Source organism: Eptesicus fuscus, chromosome 7 (genome assembly GCF_027574615.1).
Source record: "Eptesicus fuscus isolate TK198812 chromosome 7, DD_ASM_mEF_20220401, whole genome shotgun sequence".
NCBI classification, from domain to species: domain Eukaryota; kingdom Metazoa; phylum Chordata; class Mammalia; order Chiroptera; family Vespertilionidae; genus Eptesicus; species Eptesicus fuscus.
Window position 1 is genome coordinate 878948 of NC_072479.1, and position 26114 is coordinate 905061.

Here is a 26114-nt window from a genome sequence, read left to right on the forward strand (position 1 = left end):
ATTGACTGCCCTGCCCTCAAAGATGGCAGCACCCACAGCCAAGAAGGAGGGAATATGCTAATTGACTGCCCTGCCCTCAAAGATGGTGGCCCCCACAGCCACAAGATGGCGGTGCCCAGGCCCCTCAGCCCCGCCGGGGCGGCAGATGCAAGGCAAGGCCGGGCCCACCCCCAGGCGGGTCCAGCCACTCTGCACACCTTCCTCCGGAGTCCCCCAGTCCCCTCAGCCCCCGTGAAGCCCAGGGCCAGCCCAAGGCACAGGCAAGCCTCAGATGTCGGGTGCCCAGCTGCCCAGGGCCTCCCGAGGCTCAGGTAACCAGGGCCGGCCAAGGCTTGTGCTGCCGGCAGTGGCAGCAGCAGAGGTGTGATGGGGTGTCGCCTTTCCCTGATCACCAGGTCGCCTCTCACCCAAGGGCTCCCGGACTGTGAGAGGGGACAGGCCGGGCTGAGGGACACACACACCCCCCCATCCCGCCCCCGCCTCTAGTGCATGAATTTTCATGTATTGGGCCTCTAGTGTCTTTAAAAACTGACCCAGGCTTGGAACATAAATAGTATTCACTAATTGAACCAGCTGGGCAATGAGAAAGGGTTGAATTTTAGATGTAAAGTAGGTCAGAAAAGGGCACAGAAGCATTTTGAAACAGCAAGAAACAATACAAAAATTAAGGTATTTGACTTATCTGAATCATGAGCCATAGGATGGAGCTCAACAGGAGTAAGCATGTATGGTATGAGATGCTAGGAAGCTTGGGTTTTATCCGATAAGCCAGGAATTATTTTAACCATGTCCATAAATGAATCTTCTAAAACTGTATGCAAATTCCACATACATGAGCATTTTTCTATAGAGAAAAACAATCCATTTCTTTCATTAGACTTGCAAATTAGATCATAATGTAAACAGGCTAAAAAATGTTGTACAACCCCATTAGAAATCACAAAAGGGTTTTAAACAAGAGAAGCATATTAACAAATCATAGTTTTACAAAAATCATCCTTGACATGATTGCCAGAAACCATTTCATGCAGCATTAGCATGAAAATGCAAGAGACATTGGAAGGCAATGAACCTTGATCTCAGCAGGGCTGATATCAGCATAGATTGCTCTGCAGTGATTGTGGTGGCTCCAGGCAATTTCCTGACCTGATAATCTTTGCGTTGTTTACTAAACTTTACTGAGCTTGACTGACCTTTGATTCTATCTGCTCTGCCTGCATGCATTGCTAAAGGGCAAATGTGTAACCAAACTAAATAAAAGCAGGCAAGACCCGGACTCGTGGGTTCCTCTTTTTGCAAGAGGCTCTACCTGGCCTCCCATGCCTTAAAAATTCTTATTTCCTGTGTAGTATCTTCATTGTGCGTCGGCCCTCCTACAGGTCATCCTAAAACCCGCCGTGCAGGTCAAAGCACATGGTGTGGAAGGTAGAATGGAGATAGAAGGCAAGAACACAAGTTAGGGGAATATTAGGAAAGTCTAAACAAGACATGTATGAAGGCATAAACTAGAGTATGAACACCAGAAAGGTGAAGGTGATGAGTAGGAAAAATATGAAGAGTTCAAAGATTTGTCAACTAACTCAGTGAAGAAACCAACCCATAAACTGTATAGAAAGTGGTATTATTCATATTTCTCAAGTCAAATAACATAGGAGAAAGAGCTAGTTTGGGAAGAAGGATAACAAGTTCACTTTGGGGCATACTGAATTTTAGTATGGGCTGTCCAGGTGAAAATATACAACAAATAGTTTGATATATAGGTCTTAAACTCAGAAAAAGGTCTAGACTGGAGATACAAAATTATATCTGCACAGATGCAAGTCAATAAAATTTCCTAAGCAGAGTGAATGAAGAGCCATGATTTCCAATGGGAAGGGAGTCAAAATTTCGAGTAGTGGGAGTGAAATATTGGCACTCCATCTTGCCCCCATAACCTCTATGCTGGGAAAAACTGCTGTTTGAAATATTCCTATAAACAGAGATGATCCTTTGTTCTGTTAATTCCAGGAAGTAACTAGACCAGATAAGTAACCCTGCTATTTCTCACTTCTGTAAGCACTCTTATTCGAATAATGGGGAGAGAAGACATTTTTGGGGGAGGGTTAGCAATCTAAATCTGTGCAAATAACCCAATGTACATTCTTATCAGCCTATAGTCTAGTCACTGCCCAGTCTCAACTGTCCGGTCTTGCAAGGCCTGTTTATTTGACTGCTGCTCCCATTTTAGAAAGGCCATAAACCATGGATGGTGCACAGCCCCCAGCCAGGGTTATCAGGGCTGGAGCCAGGCCTTGAGATGTGGTCTCATTGCCCTCATCCCAGCACACAGGGCTCTTTGTAAAGCCTGCGAAAGGTCCAGGAGCCCCATCCCATATTTGGGAGACAAAGAAACCAGGAGAGTATAAAGGGAAAGCTTCCTCCATGTTACTTTGCTCAGACTTTGAGAGGCAACACCTCTGAGACCGCTGGCGTAATAAAGACTCCAAATTAATTTGTCTTATTGATTAAGGCGTCCTCTGTTCAGCTTGCTGATTTCCAATTAAAACAGGAGAAGGGGTCATATACTTTGAAAACATATATTCAGTAAATAGTTTCATTCTTAAAAAACATTACCTATTGTTTTCAGATTATAAAGTACCCTATCTAATAATCCTATCTAATAAAAGAGTAATATGCAAATTGACCATCACTCCAATACACGATGGCTGCCCCCATGTGGACACAAGATGGCCAGCAGGGGAAGGCAGTTGGGAGGGACCAGGTCTGCAAGGGAGGGCAGTTGGGGGCGATCAAGCCTGCAGGGGAGAGCAGTTAGGGGTGACCAGGCCGGCAGAGGAGGGAAGTTGGAGGTGACTGGGCCTGCAGGGAAGGGCAGTTGGGGGGGACCCAGACCTGCAGGGGAGAGCAGTTGGGGGGGACCAGGCCTGCAGGGGAGGGCAGTTAGGGGCAATCAGGCTTGCAGGGGAGCACTTAGGCATCAATCAGGCTGGCAGGGGAGTAATTAGGGGGTGATCAGGCTGGCAGGCAGAAGCAGTTAGGGGCAATCAGGAAGGCAGGCAGGCGAGCAGTTGGGAGCCAGCAGTCCTGGATTGGGAGCCAGCAGTTCCAGTAGGATCGGGTCTAAATGGGCAGTCAGACATTCCTCTCAGGGTCCCAGATTGGAGAGGGTGCAGGCTGGGCTGAGGGACAACCCACCCCCCACCCCCATGCACAAATTTCGTGCACCGGGCCTCTAGTAAAAAATAAAACTCAGTAAATCCTCTATCTTATTTGTATCAATGATTCTCAGTACGGGGTTGGAAGGGAAGAAAACTGCACCCCCACCCCTACACCAAGCATCACCAGAATAAGAATCAGGGAAATATTTGTCAAAAGGGAGACATGGTTTAAAAAGTATGGTTCAAATCTGGTTAATAAGGAAAAAAAATACAATTACAATTCAGGGCAAAACTAACATTTCAGCGGTGGCCAAAAGATGAGAAGCTGGCAGATTGGAACTGTTAGGAAACTAGAAAGTAAGCCAGGAAAGAATATGTCAATGGAGTAGGGGAGGCACTTCAATAAGGTAGTGAATAAATGTGCAAATGTAATAATACGTTAAAAAGAATAAAAATGTCAGAGTAACGATTCAAGAAGGACAGTTCTGTTTAACTAGCAGGGGGAGTTAATGGAATGTTAAGAAGTGAGAAAATGAGTTTTAGTCTGTTCTTTCAAAGAAAGATCATGTTTTGAAGGGAAGAAATGAATGGAGGCTAGAGACAAAGGATTTGACTGTTCATTTGTTTTGTTTTTGTACACAATTAAAGAGACAAGCATGTTTACATTCAGTGGGGGAAAGCCAATGAGATAGAAAGAAATATAGAGCTAAGGATAAATTATGAAGTACAGTTCCAAAGGAGAGAAGTAGCCCAGCTGGTGTGGCTCAACCTATGAACCAGGAGGTCAGGGTTTGATTCCTGGTCAGGGCACATGCCCAGGTCATGGGCTCGATCCCCTTATCAATGATCTCTTATCATTGATGTTTCTATCTCGCTCTCCCTCTCCCTTCCTCTCTAAAATAAATAAAAAACATATTTTTTTAAAAAAGAAAAAAGAAAGGGAGAGAACAGAGCAAATCAGTATCAAAATGTAAGCTTTAAAACGTCTCAGAGCCGAAACCGGTTTGGCTCAGTAGATAGAGCGTCGGCCTGTGGACTGAAAGGTCCCAGGTTCGATTCCGGTCAAGGGCATGTACCTTGGTTGCGGGCACATCCCCAGTAGGGGGTGTGCAGGAGGCAGCTGATTGATGTTTCTCTCTCGTCGGTGTTTCTAGCTCTCTATCCCTCTCTTCCTCTCTCTGTAAAAAATCAATAAAATATATATATATTTTTAAAAAGTCTCAGAGCCCTAGCCAGTTGGGCTCAGTGAATAGAGCGTCGGCCTGTGGACCAAAGAGTCCCAGGTTCTATTCCGGACCAGGCCAGGTACCTTGATTGCAGTCTCCTCCCTGACCCCGGGCCCTTGTTGGGGTTCCTGCAGGAGGAAACCAATCAATGTGCTTCTCTCACATCAATGTTTCTGTCTTCCACTCTCTATCTAAAAATAAATGGAAAAATATAGTTGGGAGAGGATTTAAAAAAAAGTCTCAGAGCTTGGCTGGTGTGGCTCAGTGGTTGAGAATCAACCCATGAATCAGGAGGTCAGAGTTCAATTCCTTGTCAGGACACATGCCCAGGTTGCAGACTAGATCCCCAGAAGGGGGCATACAGGAGGCAGCCAATCAATAGATTCTTTCTCATCATTTACGTTTCCATTTCTCTCCCTCTTCCTTCCTCTCTCTGAAATTAATCTATATATATAAAAGGCAAATATGCAAAGTGTCCCCATGGGAGTTCGACCGAGAGACCAGGAGTTCTATCGCTCACTATGACGTGTGCTGACCACCAGGGGGAGGCACGGAAAGAAGGCAGGCCTTGGCTGGCGGACAGCAGCCAGGGAAGGAAGGCCCCAGCCAGCAGCTGGAAGGAAGGTCCCAGCCGGCAGCCAGAAGGCCCCAACAGGCCCTAATCGCCAGCCAGGCCTAGGGACCCTACCCATGCACTAAGTTCATGCACCGGGCTCCTAGTAAAAATATATTTAAAAATAAAAACTCCTACCTTTACACAAGTCTAACAAGCTATTGAATATATATGTTTTCTCTGCCTTACACCTTCAGTTTGTTCCTCTATTAAGTTACTAGATGCCTGGTACATGAAATTCATGCACGGGGGGTGGGGGAGGAGGGGTCCCTCAGCCCAGCCTACCCCCCCCCCCCCCCCGCAGTCCAGGAGCCCTCACGGGATGTCCTACTGACAGCTTAGGCCCGCTCCCTCTGGGGAGTGGACCTAAGCCGCAGTCTGGCCTCCCTCTGAGGGAGGCAACCAGCTGATCAGGTATATAGATACTTTCTGGAGGCAGCACGGACTCCTTCCTTATTTCTTTCCTCTGTGGTTGGAGAACAGGGGACTGAAAGGTGGAGACAGAACTGTGGCCGGGCCCAGGGCTTTTGTAGGCAGCAGAAAGAGGGAGAGGGCTGGGGAAAGTCTAGACACATTTCCTTTGATTGTCCGCCCTTCCTCCAGGCCCCTCCCTCCGTTTTTTCCTTCTCATGGTGGACACTTGGGCCTCGGACAAACCAGAGCCCAGTGACAGTGGGGTTCAGCCCCCTCACTTTTCAGCTGAACATACAGCCACCTCGCATTCCAAGCGGGACTGTTTTCAAGTTACTAAAGTGCTGGGAATCCACAGCTCCCGGCCTCTCCCCTCGGTTTCCTCTTTGGGTCGGTTGCAAAGTTCACCGAGACACCGCAGCAGCTCTGCCCTGGTAGTTGTGCACTGGCTCCCGCCCAGGCCCCGCCCGGCACTCTTCCTCGAGTCTCCGGGCCCACAGCCTGTGCTCGGAGAAGTCACCTGGAGCCCATTCCCCCAGGCAGGTGGGGCAGGGGGGCTAGCTTGGAGAGCTGGAGGAAGATGGCAGAGGAACAGTTGGTATGAACCAGTGCTTGCTCAGCCAGACTTCCTTAGCTCCCCACCGGGCCCAGGCCGGGCCCCTTCCTGGCACTGGGAGGACCCCAACTGAGATCCCCTCCCTGTACCCAGCGCCCTCCTCCCCATTCCACCACCGGGGGCGGGAGCAGCTTGCCCGCAATGCTCTGGTCCCTGCCAGCCAGGCAGGTGGCAGCGCAGGCGGTGCAGCCTGGTCACCAGCGGCCGCGAGCCTCCTCCCCCTGCCTGAAGTGTGGGGCGGGGCGGGGTTCGCGGCCGGGCCAGGACCGGGCGGGGTTCGCGGTACTAGCAGGCTCGGCAGTCTGTGCACGCCCACTGCGGCTCCAGGTCACTGGGCTCCTGCCGAACAGCATCCCACGGTGAGACCCGCACCCCTTGTAGCTGCCCCCAGGCACCGTGCATGGAGACGTCGCCTGCCACAGAGCCACCGACAGGCCCAGGACCTGCAGGGGGGGCGGGGGGAGGGGGGGAGCCTCGGGCTCCTGTCGGCCCCACCGAAGCCAGACTCGGGCTTGGCCGACTGCCCCCATCCCCGCCCACCAGTCAGGAGCAGCCTCCGCCTCCAAGGCAGCATGACAATCGGCGCTGGGCAGGCCTGCGAGCACCTGCGCTGGGGGCGACGTTCCCGCCCCGTCCCAGCCACCAGCTTCTGCCCAGCCCAGTCCTGACTCGACACCATCAGGACCAATTAGCATATTCCCTCTTTATTATGGGGATAAATTGTCAGCCAGATGGACAGCTTTCGGAAGCGTAGGGTAACTTAATCCTGTCTTTATAAATTCATTTGGTGGCGTCTTCAAAACCAGTCACATATAAAACATCCGTGATCCTTCAGTAACAAATGTAATATCCCAGTCAGACAATAAATGGTTTGCTTTTTTTAACCAGATTTCTATTATTAGTATCAGTGCAAATCCCAAGATGCTAGGATAAATAAGACTGCAGGAATTAAGCTTTTTACTTTATATTTCATTTTATTTTAGAGAAGGAAGAAGGGGTGGGGAAGTGAAAAACATCAATGTAATAGAGACACACATGGATCAGCATGCCCCAACCAGGGATCAAACCTGCAATCTAGCCCGAGCCCTGGCTCAGTGGACAGAGCATCGGCCTGCGGAATGAAGGGTCCCGGGTTGGATACCAGTCAAGGGCACGTGCCCAGGTGGTGGGCTCGATCCCCAGTAGGGGGCTGTAGGAGGCAGCGATCAATGATTCTCTCTCATTGATATTTCTCTCTCTTCCTCTCTGAAATCAATCCTATATAATAAAAGGCCAGGGACCATAAGTGTAACGACCGGAACAACTGCTCAACCAGTCACCATGAGGTGCACTGACCACCTCTCGATCTCTCCCCTCCCCCACCTTCCTCATCCCCGACCGCAGGTAAACGGGGAACCACGGGGAAGCAGGTGGGCGGCGTGGGGGCGGGACTGGGGACTGGCGAGTGGGCAGAACGGCTGACCTCTTGGTCCTTCCCCACAGCCCACAGGCGCCGATGGATCAGCGATGGTGAACAGAAGAACCAGGGTGGGTGGCGGGAGGACCGGCCTGGCTGTCAGGACGCTGGGATCCCCAGCTCATCCCCACTGCTCAGGGGCTCAGGCCGGCGGGAAAGCGGGAGCCAGCGACTTCACCTCCATGTGCGCACGGCTACTTGGGAGCTCAGGCCAGCAGGAAAGCAGGCACCAGTGACATCACCTCCACGCGCATGCGCCAAGCCAGCCGGTGATAGAACACGCTACCCACTAGGGGCCGCTCACGCAGGCACCTCCGCCGCCACAGCCGCCACTGCCGCTGCTGCTGGGGCTTGCAGTGCTGATGGAATATACAGGGCGTGCCCGCAACCTACCTGCCCCGGCGGCGGAGGCAATGTTCAGCCTGGGGACTGGCAAAGGGGCAGAAGATGGCCCTGATTGCAGGCTAGGTCTAGGGACCCTACCCGCATGATTTCGTGTGCTGGGCCTCTAGTTTACTTTTAAAAAGAGAGAAAGGGGGAGAGAGAGAGAAACACCAATGAAAGAGAAACATTGATTGAGCACCTCCTGCATGCCACCTGCTGGGAATCAAGACAGCAACCTGGGGATGTGGCTGGACCAGGAATCGAACCAGCAACCTCTTAGTGCAATGCTCAACCAACTGAGCCATACCAACCAGGACAACTTAACATGTTTTAATTAAATTATTTCAGGAAGCTCTTTGGTTTTAGACCATTTCTTTCTACTAAAATAAAATTATAATGTAGTAAGATTGTTAAACACTCAAGTAATATGGAGTTGAACAGAACTATAATACTAGTTTGTAAAGAGAAAAATAAATATCCACAGATAACTATGTCACAAATCAAAACTTGTAATTTTATGTTTTTAATGTTTATTGATTTCAGAAAGAGGAAGGGAACGGCAGAGAGAGATAGAAACATTGATGAAAGAGCAACATGGATTGGCTACCTCCTGGGGTCGGACCTGCATTACCACCATTTGTCCACCATCCAGAACTGAAATATCATTGCTGTTATGAACACATTAACAACTGCTGGACATAGAAACCGGGACTCAAAAGAACTGTTGGCCCAGAAGGAAACTCACTACAGACTGATTCATTTGCCTCTCAGCATAACCATTATTGCTTGTCTCATTTTCAGTTCCTATAAGTGTATTCCTAGTATCACATGAGCTCACTCATCTAGGGGAAAAGATGAACAACATAGACTGAAGAACAAGAACAGCATCGATCAGACTGTCAGACCTCAGAGGGAAGTAGGGGAGGGTGGGGACAAGGGAGATAGATCAACCAAAGGACTTGTGTGCTTGCATATGAGCCTACCCAGTGATCACGGACAACAGGGGGAGGGGGGCATGTGTGTGTGGGGGTTTGGGATGGGAATGGGGGGGGGGTGTTGATGACAAATATGTGGTACCTTAATCAATAAAGTAATTTTTAAAAAAATGGATTGGCTACCTCCTGCACACCCCCTACCGGGGATGGAGCCCAAACCTATACATGTGCTCCAACCAGGAATCATACAGACAACCTCATGATGCTCAATCAACTGAGCCACACCAACTAGGTCAAAACTTGAAATTTTAAGCCTTAACAAAGTTTTTTGATTACCACATCTCTATCTACTCCCAAGACTCACTAGTGGTCTGAGTAGGAAAAAAATTTTTTTGAAGTTCCACAAATCAACATGAATCCAATAACTCTATTTTTGTAATCCATGCTTTATTAGCTCCTATGGCATTCTAATACTTTCTCCAAAAGAAAAGAAATAAAATTAAATAATCCTAAGCCCTAGCTGATGTGGCTCAGTTGGTTGGAGTGTCATCCCATACCCCAAAGTGGTTGCAAGTTCAATTTCCAGTCAGGACACATACCCAGGTTTCAGTTTGAATCAGAGTGCATGCAGGAAGCAACCAATCAATGTTTCTCTCTCACATCAATATTCTCTCTCTCTCTCTCTTTCACACACACATCAATATTTCTCTCTCCCTCCCTCCCTTCCTCTCTAAAAAAAATCAATAAAAATAATCAAACCTTTACATAATCCTAATAAAAATTATGAAATTGCAATAATTTACCCCATCCAGCTGAGAAATGCAACTGAGCAAGGTGTCATTTAAAAAATCAGCAGACTCTAAGTATTCTAATGTAGGCTATCCCTTTTCAACTGAAACATGCCTAACTGAAGCTCTCTAGTTCAATCTTGTGTTAGGAGTTGCCCAGGGAGCATTTTCTCAATCCACTGAGATTTTCCTTCCGGGCAATTGTTGTCAGTGTGACTCAAGTAAAGTCATAAAAAAAAAGCTGCCCCACAATGTTCTCACTCATCAATTGGCACTCACAGATAATTTACCTATACAGGAATGCTTTAGTCGCACTCTCTCCCCAGACATACAATTAATTAGGCTGTGTGTGAGTGTGTGTGTGTGTGTGTGTGTGTGTGTGTGTATAACTTGTGTAAAAAGGAGGTAAAATTCAGTTACTCTGCTACATTTGTCAGAGAGAAATGAAAACACATTTCTACACAAAATCCTGCACATGAATGATAATAGCAGCATTACATAGAACAGCCAAATAATTGCCCATCAACTGATTAAAAAAAGTATATTCATACAATGGAATATTATGTGACCATAAAAAGAAATGAAATACTCGCCAAAACCGGTTTGGCTCAGTGGATAGAGCGTCGACCTGCGGACTGAAGGGTCCCAGGTTCGATTCCGGTCAAGGGCATGTACCTTGGTTGCGGGCACGTCCCCAGTGGGGGTTGTGCAGGAGGCAGCTGATCGATGTTTCTCTCTCATCGATGTTTCTAACTCTCTATCCCTCTCTCTTCCTCTCTGTAAAAGATCAATAAAATATATTAAAAAAAAAAAAAAGAAATGAAATACTAACACAGGCTACAACAACCAGAAAACATTATGCTAAATCAAAGAAGCCAGTAACAAAGTCCACATCTATAATAATAAAAGCATAATATGCTAATTAGACCAGACACCCTTCCAGATGACCTTCCAGACGACGCCTAGATTGCAAGGGAAGCCCGGATCCTGGGTGCCTGCCAGCGGCCGGAAGGAAGCCTGGGTCCGGGTGCCTGCCCGCGGCTGGAGGAAAGCCGGTGCTGGCAGCTGGGGGAAGGAAGGCCTACTCTTGCATGGATTTTGTGCATCGGGACTCTAGTATTATATAATTCCATTTATATGAAATGTCCAGAATCAGAGAATCAATTGAGACAGAAAGTAAAATGGCGGTTGCCCAGGTAGGGGAGGTGGGGGAGAGGAGGAATAAAGAATTACTCCTATGGCCCTAGCTGATTTGGCTCAGTGGATAGAGCGTCAGCCTGAGGACTGAATGGTCCCGGGTTCAATTCCAGTTAAGGGCACATGCCCAGGTTGTGGGCTCGATCCCCAGTAGGGGGTGTGCAGGAGGCAGCCCATCAATGATTCTCTCTCATCGTTGATGTTTCTATCTCCCTCTCCCTTCCTCTCTGAAATCAATAAAAATATATTTTTTTTTAAAAAAAAGAATGATTCCTATGGAAAGATGCCCAAGGTCACTAATCATCAGAGAAATGCAAATTAAAACCACAATGAGATATCAACTCACACCTGTCGGAATGGCTATCATCAATAAATCAACCAACAAGTGCTGGTGAGAATGTGGAGAAAAGGGAAACCTAGAGCACTGTTGGTAGGCATGCAGACTGGTGCAGCCACTGTGGAAAACAGTATGGAGTTTCCTCAAAAAACTAAATACGGCCCTAGCTGGTTTGGCTCAGTGGATAGAACGTTGGCCTGCAGACTGAAGGGTCCATGGTTCGATTCCAGTCAAGGGCACATGCCCAGGTTGCGAGCTGGATCCCCAGTAGGGGACGTGCAGGAGGCAGCTGATCAAGGATTCTCTCTCATCACTGATGTTTCTCTCTCTCTCCCTCTCCCTGCCTCTCTGAAATCAATAAAAAAAATATATTTTAAAAAAATTAAATATGGAACTGCCTATGACTCAGTGATTCCATTTTTGGATATTTATCTCAAGAAACTCAAAACACTAATTCAAAACAATATATGTGCCCCTGTGTTCATTGCAGCATGATTTACAACTACTAGAGGCCCAGTGCATGAAAATTCATGCACTGCAGGGGGTCCCTCAGCCCGGCCTGCCCCCTCACAGTCCGGGAGCCCTCAGGGGTGGAAGGCAACCTGGTGATCAGGGGAAGGCAACACCCGCATCACACTTCTGCTGCTGTCACTGCCGGCAGCGCAAGCCTCGGGCGGCCCTGGGCATCTGGGCAGCCGCCATCTGAAGCTTGCCTGCGCCTTGGCCAAGCCCTGGGCGGTTGAAGGGACTGGGGGACTCCAGAGGCAGGCCCACAGAGCGGCTGGGCCCGCATGGGGGTTGGGGGGGCTAGGCGCCACCATCTTGTGGCTGTGGGCGCCGCCATCTTTGAGGGGAGGGCAGTCAATTAGCATATTCCCTCCTTCTTGGCTGTGGGCACCGCCATCTTTGAGGGCAGGGCAGTCAATTAGCATATTCCCTCCTTATTGGCTGTGGGTGCCGCTCTTTGCGACAGCATGAGGGTCAATTAGCATATTCCCTCTTTATTAGATAGGATATCCAGGATTTGGAAGTAGCCCAAGTGTCCAGCAGCAGATGAGTAGATAAAAGAGCTATGGTACATTTATATAACAGAATACTACTACTCTGCCATAAAAAGGAACAAAATTTTACCCTTAGCATGAATGCACCTGGAGAACATTATGCTAAGTGAAATAAGCCAGTCAGAGAAAGACAAGTACCATATGATATCATTCTTATGTGGAATTTAATGAACAAACTGAACTACCAAGCAAAATAGAGACAAACTCATAGACAGCAGTCAGGCAGATGGAAGAGTGGGGGATTGAGAAAAAAGAGAACTCATGGACATGGACAACAGTGTGATGATTGCAGGGGCAGGGGGCAGAGGGGGGAAAGGGCATAGAGGAAAGGATAAATAGTGATGGAAAAAATAAAATGAAATAAATTAAAAAATATAAAGAATGACTCCTGCCCTGGTCCGTGTGGCTCAGTTGTCTCCCACAACCTCATCAAAATTACAATTAAAATGCAGAACAATCATATTCAGAACCTCCTAAAAGCTAGCTGAATGGAAATCCTGCAACTAGAGAAGTAAAGAAGAAAGCACAGTGAGACTGGTAGGAGGGGTGGAGGCAAGGAACAGACTGGTCCAACACCCACGTATCCATTTTCTTTACTTTTCTTTTTTTTTTTTAATATATTTTATTGATTTTTTTACAGAGAGGAAGGGAGAGGGATAGAGAGTTAGAAACATTGATGAGAGAGAAACATCGATCAGCTGCCTCCTGCACACTCCCCACTGGGGATGTGCCTGCAACCCAGGTACATGCCCTTGACCGGAATCGAACCTGGGACCCTTCAGTCCGCAGGCCAACACTCTATCCACTGAGCCAAACCGGCCAGGGTTGTATGCATTTTCTTAATCAGAAGGGAGATCGTCTTTGTGGAGGCCACCCGTCAGAAGCAAGGGGTACCAGCCCCATACCAGACTCCCCCAGTCCAGGGTTCCAGAGCTGGGAAGAGAAGTCCCTGTACTTCCAGTGGGGATTGTGGCTGAGGGACACGGAGGCTACTGGAGACCCAAGTGTTCCGTTTAAAGAACTAGGGCACGAACTTGCTTGGACTCCCACCACCGGACAGCTTACACCTACAGGGAGAAACTGGATTGTCTGGCATCAGGGCAGGAATTCAGGGGCAGCTTTCTCCCAGACAGGGGTGCTCGCAGGGGTCATTAGTCCTGTGCTGAGACCTCCCCAGTCACAGGGCTGACTAGCAGCCATATCTGAGTCTCCATCAGCCTGGAGTACACTGTTTGTTCTGCGCTGGGGATTCCCTAGCACCCCACCCCATCCAATTTGCAGCCCCACCCAACCTGCTTGCAGCAGCTTTTCCATATGAATGGTCTGTACTGGCTCAGGCTTCAGACTTTGCTAAAATCTCTCAAACAAGCTGAACCTGGTGACAGCATGCCCCAATCCTATCAATAAAAGACCCAAGACCCAGCACTACCACCAGCCTGCCTTGCTTCAGAACTGGGCCTCACCTGAACACCTCCAAGTCCAATACAAACAGCAAATAGCAGCTGTCTGCAGATCCCTCTGTAACTCCTGCCAGGTAGCCCTAGGCAGTGGCTAACTTTGCACCTTCCTGGAGGCCCTACAGCCAGTGCACCCAGTGAACAGCTTCAGACCTTACCAGATTACAACTCTACACATCCACGAGCAACACACTCAAGAGGTAGACGCAGTGAGCACCAAAGCCTCACTGAAACAAGTCCTGCTCCTGCACAGCACCTCTCCCACTGAAGTCGCAGCTGGTCCTCACAGCCAATTGGCGTAGAGGTCAACTCCTCCCAGTGACGGCAACAGCAATCAAAGCTCAACTACAAGACTGGGCACACAGCCCACACAGGGTCACACCTAGAGTGCCCAGCTCAGGTGACTGGAGAGGCTGAGCCACTGGACCCTATGGGACACCTACTACACAAGGCCACTCTACCAATTCCAGGAGACAGAGAAACACAGGGAAGCAGCCAAAATGCAGAGACAAAGGAACATGTCATAAATGAAAGAAATGAAAGCAAGCAAAGTTCTGGATACAGAGTTCAAAACCATGGCTATAAAATTATTCAAGGATCTTCATGAGACTTGCAAGGATCTTAGTGAGAAAGTCAGACATGAAAAAGAAACAGTCAGAAATTAAGCATACACTAACTGAAATAAAGAATAATTTACAGCCCTAATTGGTTTGTCTCAGTGGATGGAGCGTCGACCTGTGAACCTGAAAGGTCCCAGGTTCAATTTCGGTCAAGGGCATGTACCTTGGTTGCGGGCACATCCCCAGTAGGAGGTGTGCAGGAGGCAGCTGATCAGTATTATTCTCTCATCGATGTTTCTAACTCTCTCTCCCTCTCCCTTCCTCTCTGTTAAAAAATCAATAAAATATATTTTAAAAATATAAAAAATATGAAAATAGTGTAAGGTGCCTCTGGGACAACTTCAAGCATATCAACATTTGCATTATGGGAGTTGCCAGAAGATGAGAGAAAGCAAAATACTGAAAACAAATGACAGAAAACTTGCCCTACCTGGTGAAAGAAATAGACTTATAAGTCCAGGAAGCACAGAGAGTCCCAAACAAAAGGCCCACACCAAGACACATCATAATTAAAATGCCAAGGGTTAAAAACAGAGAGAATCTTAAAAGCAGCAAGAGAAAAGCAATTAGTTACCTACAAGGGAGCTCCAATGGGAATGTCAGCTGATTTCTCAATAAACACTTTGCAGGTCAGAAGGAATAACAAGCAAGAAATATTCAAAGTGATGAGTATATTAAAAAGAAAAGAAAAGTGATCAATAGTAAGGACCTACAACCAAGATTACTCTACCCAGCAAAGCTCTCATTTAGAATTGAGGATCAGATAAAGAGCTTCTCAAACGAGAAAAAGCTAAAGGAGTTCATCACAACCAATCCAATATTACATGAAAAGTTGAAGGGTATTCTTTAAGAGGAAGAAGAAGAAGAAATAAAAAATATGAATAAAATGGCAATATCTATCAACAAGTGAATCTAAAAATCAAAATAAACGAGCAAGAAATCTAATGAACAAAATAAACTGGTGAATAAAATATAATCAGAGGCATGGAAGCATGGAACAGACTGATGAATCTCAGAGGAAAGGTGAGTGGGGAGCAGGAAGAGATTAACCAAAGATTTTACCTATGGATACAGACAGTAGGGTGTTGAAGGCCTGGGGTAGGTTGGAAACCAGGTGAAGGGGGGCAATGGGTGGAAAAAGGGGGACATCTGTAATATTCTCAACAATAAATATTTAAAATTTAAATAAATAAAACAATGATTATTATTGTAAATCATTCGTCCTCAAAGCTTAGTGTATACAATATTAAGTAAAATCTTCATTATCTGATGTGCTAGTGAGTACATCTTTTCTTTACTAATCTGGTTAAACTCAACCTTACATATCCTTCCACTGAACTCAACTATTGGGTATAATCCTCCATAAGAAATTAAGTCTTGCCGAAACCGGTTTGGCTCAGTGGATAGAGCGTCAGTCAGGGGCATGTACCTTGGTTGTGGGCACATCGCCAGTGGGGGGTGTGCAAGAGGCAGCTGATCGATGTTTCTCTCTCATCGATGTTTCTAACTCTCTATCCCTCTCTCTTCCTCTCTGTAAAAAATCAATAAAATATATTTAAAAAAAAAAAGAAAAGAAAAGAAATTAAGTCTCGCCCAAACCGGTTTGGCTCAGTGGATAGAGCGTCGGCCTGCGGACTCAAGGGTCCCAGGTTCGATTCCGGAAAGGGAACGTACCTTGGTTGCGGGCACATCCTCAGTAGGGGGTGTGCAGGAGGCAGCTGATCCATGTTTCTCTCTCATCCACGTTTCTAACTCTCTATCCCTCTGTAAAAAATCAATAAAATATATTAAAAGAAAAGAAAAGAAGTCTTCGGGAGGAGGGGCGACTGAGAATAGTACCTGACTAATCAAGAGTTAAGGAATTTTCAAAATCCTTAGTAGCTTAAAAAAAAAAAAATCCTTAGTAGCCTATCATTAAATGAAGACTATGTCATGCTTGGGCTGATGAATCTCAGTGGCAGGAGCATTGGCCCAAGGCACTGAAGGGTCTCGGGTTTGATTCCCTGTCAAGGGCACATACCTGGGTTGCAGGTCCTATCCCCCACCCCAGTCAGAGCCTCTGCGGGAGGCAACCAATCTCCCCTCCCCTCCCATCTCCCCTCCACTCTCCTCCCTCCTCTCCTTTCCCCCCTCCTCCTCTCCTCTCCTCCCTTCCGCTCTCTCTAAAAATCAATGTAAAAAATCTCAGATGAGGATTAACGAGACAAAACAAAACATTTTTCATAATGGTATGAATATTTTCAATTTGCAGGTATACATGTGCAACGTATATGTATCCAACTGTGTATATTAAGTAGAAACAGTTCACCACCTATACAAACATTTGCTTAATTTTCTGGGAGATAAAAAAGAAAAAAAATAAAGAAGGTATTATAAGGGTATGGCAACTCATCCAAGGTCACACAAGTCAGGGCAGAGATCAACATTCTGGTTTACCACAAACCTCCAGGGGAAATCTTACTGACAATTTGGCAAAAAGACTTTCTGTCTGTTTTACTTTATATAATATAAAAGTTTAGTTTAAAACTTCTAAATAAACACAGTGAGATCTATTTTGGATGAATGAACCTGCGAACAACTTCCAAATCCGTCCCATTTTCACGCTAGGGTCAAGCCTCACCTCAAAAAGTCTAGCAGTTTTCCTTCATAGTTGGTTATGGAAGAAAAAAAACTTGGGGTCTCCTTGGAATTGTGAAAGGATAAAAATCACAGGTAGAGAGGAAAAAATAATATAAAATAAAATAAAATAAAAAATAAATAAATAAATAAAAATCACAGGCAGAAACGACACACTGTGAGTTGTATTGCCTCCAAGGATAAGGAAGGTTTTCTGAAAAAATATAATAATAACAACAATAATAATGGTGTCAGGACACCAATGAAAGAATTTGAAAAATGCTAACACCAGAAACTACCAGGACCGGCAGAGCTAACCTACAATCATTCTGACAATCACAAGGAGAAAGCTCTTCCTCGCCCCAAGGCAGTCCATGCCCGGCCTCGTTCTACAGCGGAGCCGGGCCTGGGCCGAACTCGGGAGCCCGCTCCGCGCCCGGGTGGGCAGGCGGGACCGCGGCCACGAAGGGCCCTTCAGCTCCGACCACGCGCGGAGGAGGGGCCGGGGCGCGCGCACCGCACAGTCACGGTCACGGTCACTCGGTCACGGACACGCAGGCGCCGTCGGCAGTTCCTGGACACGTTCCTACCGAGGAAGCCGCCGGAGGAGCCGGCCGAGGACCAGCCCCGCCGGCCCGGAGCCCCACGCCCTCACCTGACACGGCCCCTGACCCGGGAGAAATGAAAGAGGCGGCGGTCGTTCCCAACAGAGTGCTCCGGGGCGACGGTGGCTCCGACCCGCTGCCCTAGCCTACCGCGCCGCCCTGTGGGGAGGGGGGCGCCCCGGCGTGCTTCCGTCACGGCCGGCGTCGCGGCGGCTGGGGGCGCCCAGGAGCGCCGGAAGGGGCGGCTCTCTCTTCCCCGGCGGAAGCAGGAGCCAGAGAGGCCTGGAGGTCTTGGCGCAGAGGTGACCGGAGGGCTGACCTCTCCAGCCGTCTCTTCCCCCAGCGGCTCAAACCCGTGGTTCCTGGGGCTGGCGGAGACGTGGATCACTGGAGGAAGGGGGTACTGATGTGCTGGGAGAGGCCGGCGATTCCCGCGGGGAGGGCCGTTGCTGCATCCACAGGACATGTTCTGAATCCACAAGCAAATACTGAGCTTTCAGTGTGTGCAAGCAAGCGGGATAGAGAAGTTCCCGGAGAGCTGCGAAGTTCGCAGTCAGTTTGGGGGGAAGAGGGACCTTCAAAATTGGGAAAAATTTCGGAAGGGGGGGTGGAGTGGAGGTAAAGAGGACATTCTAGGTAGATTGTCCTGCATGAGTAGAGGCACTGTGGAGATAAAGGGACTCTTCAGTGGAAATCCATTTTGTTCACAGGACCTAGCACTGGACCTGGAATAGAATGTGTGTTAATGGATGTATACTTGAACTCAGCATCTTTTGCGGGAGTCACTGAAGGTATCTGGTGGAGAGAGTATAATATGTAAACCGTGCTTTAGGGAAATCCAATGGCTTGTAATGTACATGAGATAAATTGGAAGAAGGGAAGTGTTAAAAATGAGTTAGAAGGCTGTTGCCAGGAGTCAGATCAGGAGCAATAAAAGCCTGATGAAGAGAGATTGCTAATGGGTACCAATTTCTTCTTGGGGTGATGGCTGCACAACTCCGTGAATATACTTGAATATATTTAAATAGGCAAATTGTATGGCATGCATAGCTCAATTAAGCTATAGGGGAAAACGTGATAAGAACCTGAATTGATATTGATAGAGTAGGCAGTTAAACAGGCATGAGCAGTGCAGGAACCATAGGCCAGGTACAGAATGTCACCAGAGCTGAAAGTCCCAGGTGCCTAGCAACAGGCAAAACTACTAGGGAAAACAACTATCATAGACTAGGACCTTTCCTCTAAGGTGATATTTCCTCCCTAGTCATGTGGTTTAGACCCCCTGACCTTTCATATTGCTAATCATCCTCCCCTTAGAGGAGGAACAAGGGGTGGAGAATAGCCTCATAGGACTTCATACAAGGCTTTGCTCTACCACTCCCTTAGGCATGAAGTCCTCAGGACAAGAAGGGTGTGTCGGTCTTGTGACCACAAGAGTTTTGGTCAAACTAGAGATAACATCTAGGCTTTAGTTGTGTTTCAGCTCCAGGCCCAGAAAAGCAGCAAAACCAGATGAAGCAATGCCATGGTCCACATCAGGACCAGCTGCAAAGACTAATGACCCCTCCTCTAGTGCAGCTGGCCAATCAGTGGACACCCTGAAAGGACACACGTGGGAAGCTGATGAATATTCCTATTGAGATCCTCCACTGAGACCTCCTCTAAAATTTCCACCTTTAGAGAACTGATAAAAACTCTTAAGATGAAGGACCCAGCACATTCTCTCTCTCCCTCTCTCTCTCTGTCTCTCTCCCTCTCTCTCTTTCTCTCTCTCTCTCTCTTCTCTCTCTCTCTCTCTCTCTGGCACACCTATGCCTCCCTTTCCTCCCTCCACCCCCGTCCTTTCCTTAGGCATGTATTTTTTACTTTTTCCTAAGCCACAAGGGCCCTATTTTGCCTCTGAAACTTATTTTTTTAATACCTAAGGATATTTTTTCCATTGATTTTTTAGAGAGACTGGGAGGGAGGGAGAGGAGGGAGAGAGAGAGAAACATTGATGTGAGAGAGACACATTGATTGGTTGCCTCCCATTCACACCTCTACTGGGACCAAGGATTGAACCTGCAACTGAGGTAGGAACCTTGGGTCAGGAATCAAACCCAAGACCCTTCAGTCCTCCAGCTGACACTCTAACCAACCACTGAGCCAAACCGGTCAGGGCTGTAACTTTTTTAAAAATATGTCTTTATTGATTTTAGGGAGTGAAGAAGGGAGAGATAGAAACATCTGTAACATGTTTCCTGAGTACATGTAGGCCAGCTGGCTCACTTCTTCTACCTCTGTGACTTTCTAAATAAACTTCTTGCATTACAGTCCTTGACGCAGAATTCTTTCTTAGCCAAACTCAAGGACCAAGGTCTAACTCTTCATTCTCCATTAGCATCATGAGAGTGAATGGGGATTAAAAAAAAAAAAGGTTGGAGCCGGCATCATAAGAACGAAGCCTGAGGCCCTGGGCCAGGTGACAAGTTGGTTAGCGTGTGGTCCGCATATGCCAAGTTTGTGAGTTCAGTCTCCAGTCGGTACTACAAGAAGCAACCAATGAATGCATAAATAAGTGCAACAACAAATCGAAGTTCTCTCTCTCTCTCTCTCTCTCTCTCTCTCTCTTTCTCAATAAAAAATTTTTTTAAAGAATTAAGCGTGAGTGACTGAGAAAACAGTGGTGCCATTAATATAGAAATTGGACAGACAAGGTTTAGTGAGCTAAGAAAACTATCAAAATTCCCTAATAGTTCCTAATAACCAGTACATGTTTAAGTTTTCACAGTTGTTGAAGTAATGGATTTATGGCTTTTGTTTCTTTTTTAATACCAGGATCATGCATTGCCTTTGGTTATTACATCTTTTATTTGTGTCCTAGTCTCATTTTTAAAAATATTTTAAATATATTTTTATTGATTCCAGAGAGGAAGGGAGAGGGAGAGAGAGACAGAAATGGCAATGATAAGAGAGAATCATTGAGGTACTGGGGATCAAGCCCGAAACTTGGGCATGTGCCCTCAACCAGAATTGAACCCGGGACCCTTCAGTCTGCAGGCCAATGCTCTATCCACTAAGCCAAACTGGCTAGGGCTAAAATATTTTTTTATTGATTTCAGAGAGGAAGGGGGATAGAGAGAGATAGAAACATCAATGATGACAGGAAAGCGTTGATTGGCCTCCAATACACCCCCTACTGGGGATCGACCCAGCAACCCTGGCATGTGCCCTGACTGGAAATCAAACCTTGACCTCCTGGTTCCTAGGTCGATGCTCAACCACTGAGCGAAACCAGCAGGCTGTCTCCTAGTCTTTTAATAACATTAACTTTTTGAAGTCTATCCATACAATGGAAATTACACAGCATAAACAAAATAAATCAGTTATATGAGGAAATACAAATTAATCTCCAAAACACTGTAGTGGCCCAGCCCATGGGGCATTGACCCATGCACAAAGAGGTCCCTGGTTTGGTTCCTGATCAGGGCACATGCCCAGGTTGCAGGCTCGATCCCCGTAGTGGGAATGCTTGAGGCAGCCGATCTCTCGTTGATGTTTCTCTCTATCTTTCTCCCTTCCTCTCTCTCTCTCAAATCAATAAAAACATATATTTTTAAAAAACATTGTATTGCCCTAGCCCAGTGGTCTGCAAACCGCGGCTCTCGAGCCACATGCAGCTTTTTGGCCCCTTGAGTGTGGCTCTTCCACAAAATACCATGGCCTGGGCGAGTCTATTTTGAAGAAGTGGCGTTAGAAGAAGTTTAAAAAATTTGGCTCTCAAAAGAAATTTCAATCGTTGTACTGTTGATATTTGGCTCTGTTGACTAATGAGTTTGCTGACCACTGCCCTAGCCAGTTTGGCTCAGTGGATAGAGCGTCAGCCTGCGGACTGAAGGGTCCCAGGTTCAATTCCTGCCAAGGGCAGATGCCTGGGTTGCAGGCTCAATCCCCAGTAGGGGTGTGCAGGAGGCAGCCGATCAATGATTCTCTCTCATCATTGATGTTTCTATCTCTCCTTCTCCCTTCCCTCTCTGAAATCAATAAATATATATTTTTTATTTATTTTTATTCCACCCCCCTGTTGAACTTAACCATTGGATAGGCTCATATGCATGCACACAAGTCCTTTGGTTGATCTCTCCCCCCTCCCCCCAACCTCCCCTATCCTCCCTCTGAGGCCCGATAGTCCGATCGATGCCTCCTTGCTTCTGGTTCTGTTCTTGTTCATCAGTCTATGTTGTTCATCATTTCCCGTAGATGAGCAAGATCATGTGTCACTAGATATATACTTATGAGAACTGAGTGTGAGACGAGCAATAATAGTTATGCTGACAGGCAAATGAATCAGTCTGTAGTGAGTTTCTTTCTGGACCAACAGTTCTTTAGAGACCCAATTTCAATGTCCACCAGTTCCTTATGTGTACATGTCAGCACTGACCCCTCAGCTCTGGATGGTGGAAAAATGGTGGTAACGGAGCTCCGACTCCCTCTGGTTTGGTCTCGGCTGGACCCAGGGGCACGGCTTCACCCGGACTCAGGGGCACGTGGCCTCTCCCAGACCCAGGGGTGCGTGGCCTCTCCCAGACCCAGGGGTGCGTGGCCTCACCGGGACCTAGGTGCACGAGGCCTCACCCGGATCCAGGGACACATGGCCTCACCCGGACCCAGGGGCGCGTGGCCTCTCCCAGACCCAGGGGCGTGTGGCCTCACCCGGACCTAGGTGCGCAAGGTAAATATATATATTTTAAAAACGTATTGAATGAAAGAAGTCAGACACAAAAATGTACATGCTGTGTGATCCTGTTTATATAATTTTCAGGAACAAGCTAAATTCATCAATGGTTATAAAAATCAGCACACTGTTGCCTGGGCGTAGGAGGTGTGGGATTGACAGGAAAGGAACTTTCTTTCTGGGTAATGGAAATATTCAGATCTTGATTGGGGTGGTAATCACACAGATATCAAAACTCATTTACTTGTACTTTTTAGGTCTATGCAGTTTATTGTATGTAAATTTCTCTCCCAAAAGTAACATGAAATAATTCTGGGTAGTTATGTCAAAAGATTAGATTCATTTCTTTCAGGTTGCTTTCAGTCTTAGAGTTTGCTTACCTTCCTCTTTTTTTTTTTTTTTTTTTTTACTTTTTGAATGACTATCATAAGGATAGCATATAGGTCAATGGAACAAAATAGAAAGTCCAGAATGGTCAATTGATTTTTTTGTTGTTGTTGTTGTTAATCCTCACCTGAGGATATTTTTTTCCATTGATTTTTAGATAGAGTGGAAGGGAGGAGGGAGAGGGAGAGAGAGAGAGAAAAACATTGATATGAGAGAGATATATCAATTGGTTGCCTCCTACACAGGCCCCCAACTGGGGCTAGAGGTCAAACCTGAAACCCAGTTAAGTGCCACTGATGGGGAATTGAATCTGAGACCCTTCAGTGTGCAGGCTGACACTCTCACAACTGAGCAAACTGATCAGGACAGAGGTGTCAAGGCCATTCCGTGGGGAAAGGGATAGATTTTGCAGCAGATGGTATGAAATAATACAGTCTTTTACAGGAATTTATTTTCAGTACATCAGTGTGTGGGGTTGTTTTGTTTTGTTTTTACAGGTCAGCCAAATGTGATTATAAATTCTAAACATGAGATGCATTTTATTCATTCTCATTTCATCAGTTATTTATTAAACTCCCACTATGTACCAAGCAATGTGCTGGATGCTGACAAAAACATGATGAGTAAGTTAGACATGGTCCTTGTTGTAAAACTGACATTTTTATTGAAAAAAAAACAAAACAGATGAAAACCAAAAAACAATAAGAAAAAAAAATGTAATTGTGGCATGTCCTGAAGTTAACAAAAAAGGGATTGGAATAGAAAATAAATGAAAGGGTGTTTATGGAAAAAAAAGAAAGAAAGAAAAAGCTCTCTCCCAGGAAGGCATATTTTAAGTTGAGACCTAAAGAGAGCTAAGGGATAAGCAGAGAAAAAGAACTTCTCAGGTGAAATGTTTGGTGTTTTCCAGGAACTGAAAAGAAACCAGTAAAACTTTGAGGTGGAGAACAAGGGAAGAGGAGTAATGAGGTCAGACAAGTAGGACCAGGTCAGGCAGCACTTACATAATCCACACGAGCAAATGGAAGCCACTAGAAGATTATAAGTTGGGGCTAGATGCCATCTATGTTTTCTGTTTTTTTAATTAATTTCTTTATTGATTAAGGTATCACATATTTGTCCTCATCCCCCCATTCCCATCCCACACCCCTCCCCACACATGCCCCCACCCCCGTTGTCCTTAACCACTGGTTAGGCTCATATGCATGCACACAAGTCCTTTGGTTGATCTCGCCCCTTTACCCCCACCCTCCCCTCCCCTCCCTCTGAGGCCCGACAGTCTGATCCATGCCTCCTTGTTTCTGGGTCTGTTCTTGTTCATCAGTCTATGTTGTTCATCATTTCCCCTAGATGAGTGAGATCATGTGTTACTAGAAATACACTTATAAGAACCGAAATGAGACAAGCAATAATGGTTATGCTGACAGGCAAATGAATCGGTCTGTAGTCCACCTATGTTTTCAACCACTCTTTCTGCTGTGAGGAAAATTGGTTGGAAAGGAGCGAAAAGTGCAAGTGCCTAAGTTAGAGTTTCACTACTTTTTGCTACCATTTGTTCTTTCTTTGTAAAATCCATTCCTCATTATTCAAAGATAGAGATAATTTACATTTACTTTGAGTCTCTCTCTGTGTCCTCCCCAGCAAACAAACTCAAGAGTTGGTTTATCACCCAGCCAGTGTGGGTCAGTGGGTGAGGGTCAATGTATGAACCAGGAGGTCATGGTTTATTCCAGGTCAGGGCACATGCTCAAGTTGCAGGTTCCATCCCCAAAACGGAGCGTACAGAAGGCAGCCAATCAATGATTCTCTCTCATCGTTGATGTTTCTCTCTCCCCCTCTCGCTTCTTCTATGAAATCAACAAAAAAATATTTTTTAGAGCTTGATGCTAGGTTCTCAGTGGACAGTGGTGAGCTAGGCTGGGGACACAGTGGGCAGCAGGTGCACAGGAAAGCTCGCCCCGAGCTCCGGGATTCGCAGCGCTAGATGGCAGCAGAGATCCCTCCCTCCGGGGCTACTCGGGCGCCCGCATTTTCTAGCGCCACGGCCTCGCGCGCCCGGAAGGCGCGCCCCTCCCGCCCCGCCCAGGTGGCCGCGGCATCCTCCACCAATCACTGGCCCCGCCCCTTCCGGTAAGCCACGCCTCCACGGAACCCTCCCGAGTACCTGGCCACGCCCACCCGTAGGCCCAGGCCCACCGGGTGCAGGCGGCGCCGCTCGCGCAGGTTCCTCCCGCCTTCCCCCCGGCGCGGGCTAGCTGGGCTCCCCGAAGATGGCTCCCAGGGCAGCCGCGAGCTGCTCCTGGCCCTCTCCTGGCTCCCGGCCCGCAAGCCCCTGCTCGAGCGGCTTCTGGCACAGACCCGCCCGCGTGCGGCTGGAGGACGAGATGCCTGTGCTTGGGTGTGGGACCCACTCAGCGCCGGCCTGCCTGCCCCGCGGGTGGAGCGGACGGCCCTGGGGACGCGCGCCCCCTGCAGTGGCCGGTGGGAAAGCTGCGATTTCGGTGGCGAAACTCGATGGCCAGTCAGCGGAGCAGTGCGCCCTCCTGGGCACGGTCCGCGCGCACACCGTGGCCGCCACAGTGACCGCAGCCTTGGCCGCCTGTCAGTGGCCGGGAGGAGCTGCTCAGGGACCCGGAGGGCGGCCGGCAGCTGCTGCGGAGGCTGGAGAGTGCGAACACCTGCCTAGAGACTGCTGGAGCGGCGGCGGGATGGACACGGTCCTGGGGGGCTGGCCCCGGAGGCCTCTCAACCCACGTTTTTGTCTGGTCTCCGAGGGCGCGGGCACAGGGCCGATGCGTTGGACCCGGTGGCACGGGAGCTGCAGGCCCTGCGGGAGGAGCTCCAGGCGGCTGTGGGAGCCCGCGGGCGGCCAGGGTCGGAGGCCAGGGTCCCGAGTGGAGCGCCGCCCGGGAGGCCGTGGGCGGGGAACTGGCTGGCTGCCCTGCGGCAGGCCTGGGAGCGAGGCGGCGGCAGGGCCCAGGCCCACCGGCCCCCGCCGGCTGATGAGAACTGAGGCTGGGGAGCTAGGGAGGCCGGGCCTGCGGGCTGCTGAGGTGATGGGGCGCTGAGGAGCCGGGAGGCCTGCCTGGAGAAGATGCTGCACCAGCTCCAGGCGCAGTGCCCGCAGCAGCTGGCCAGGCTGGCGGGAGCCCTGCCCGGCCTCGTCTGGATCCCGCCGCCCAGATGCAGAGGGCTCCTGCTGTGGCTGGGCCTGGCCTGAGTGGGGCAGAGTCCACGCTGGGTGGCCATAGGGTCCCCATAGAAGCAGCACCCTGGGCTCCGGGCCCTATCCCATCCTGCTTTGGACAGAGCTCAGCCCCTCGGCCACCAGTAGTGGGAGCGGAATGGACATCCCCTTCGGGTCAGGACACGTCCAGCGCGGTGGCTGTGGGCTTTGTGGGTCGAGCGAGGACTCAGAGGTACATGCAGAGACCTCCCTGCAGGCCCCAGCTAACAGCCGTTCCTCTGCCACCCTTTCAGATCCCAGTTTGAGGATAGGAGTGGGAAGGGACCTTGGGCAGTGGGGCCAGAGG

General features: G+C 48.2%; 1 protein-coding gene and 1 pseudogene across 1 annotated transcript in view; one reads left to right on the plus strand and one right to left on the minus strand.

The window, feature by feature from the left end:
- BCL2L13 (BCL2 like 13) overlaps positions 1–17680 on the minus strand; it is a 153729-nt gene extending 136049 nt beyond the window's left edge. The window contains exon 1 of the mRNA XM_054718667.1: positions 17531–17680. The gene's annotated coding sequence lies outside the window, so the exon portion shown is untranslated. The remainder of the gene's footprint in view (positions 1–17530) is intronic.
- A 6885-nt stretch (positions 17681–24565) lies between these two features.
- On the plus strand, positions 24566–25801 carry LOC103304097 (tubulin epsilon and delta complex protein 1-like; annotated as a pseudogene).
- The last annotated feature ends 313 nt before the right edge of the window (positions 25802–26114 follow it).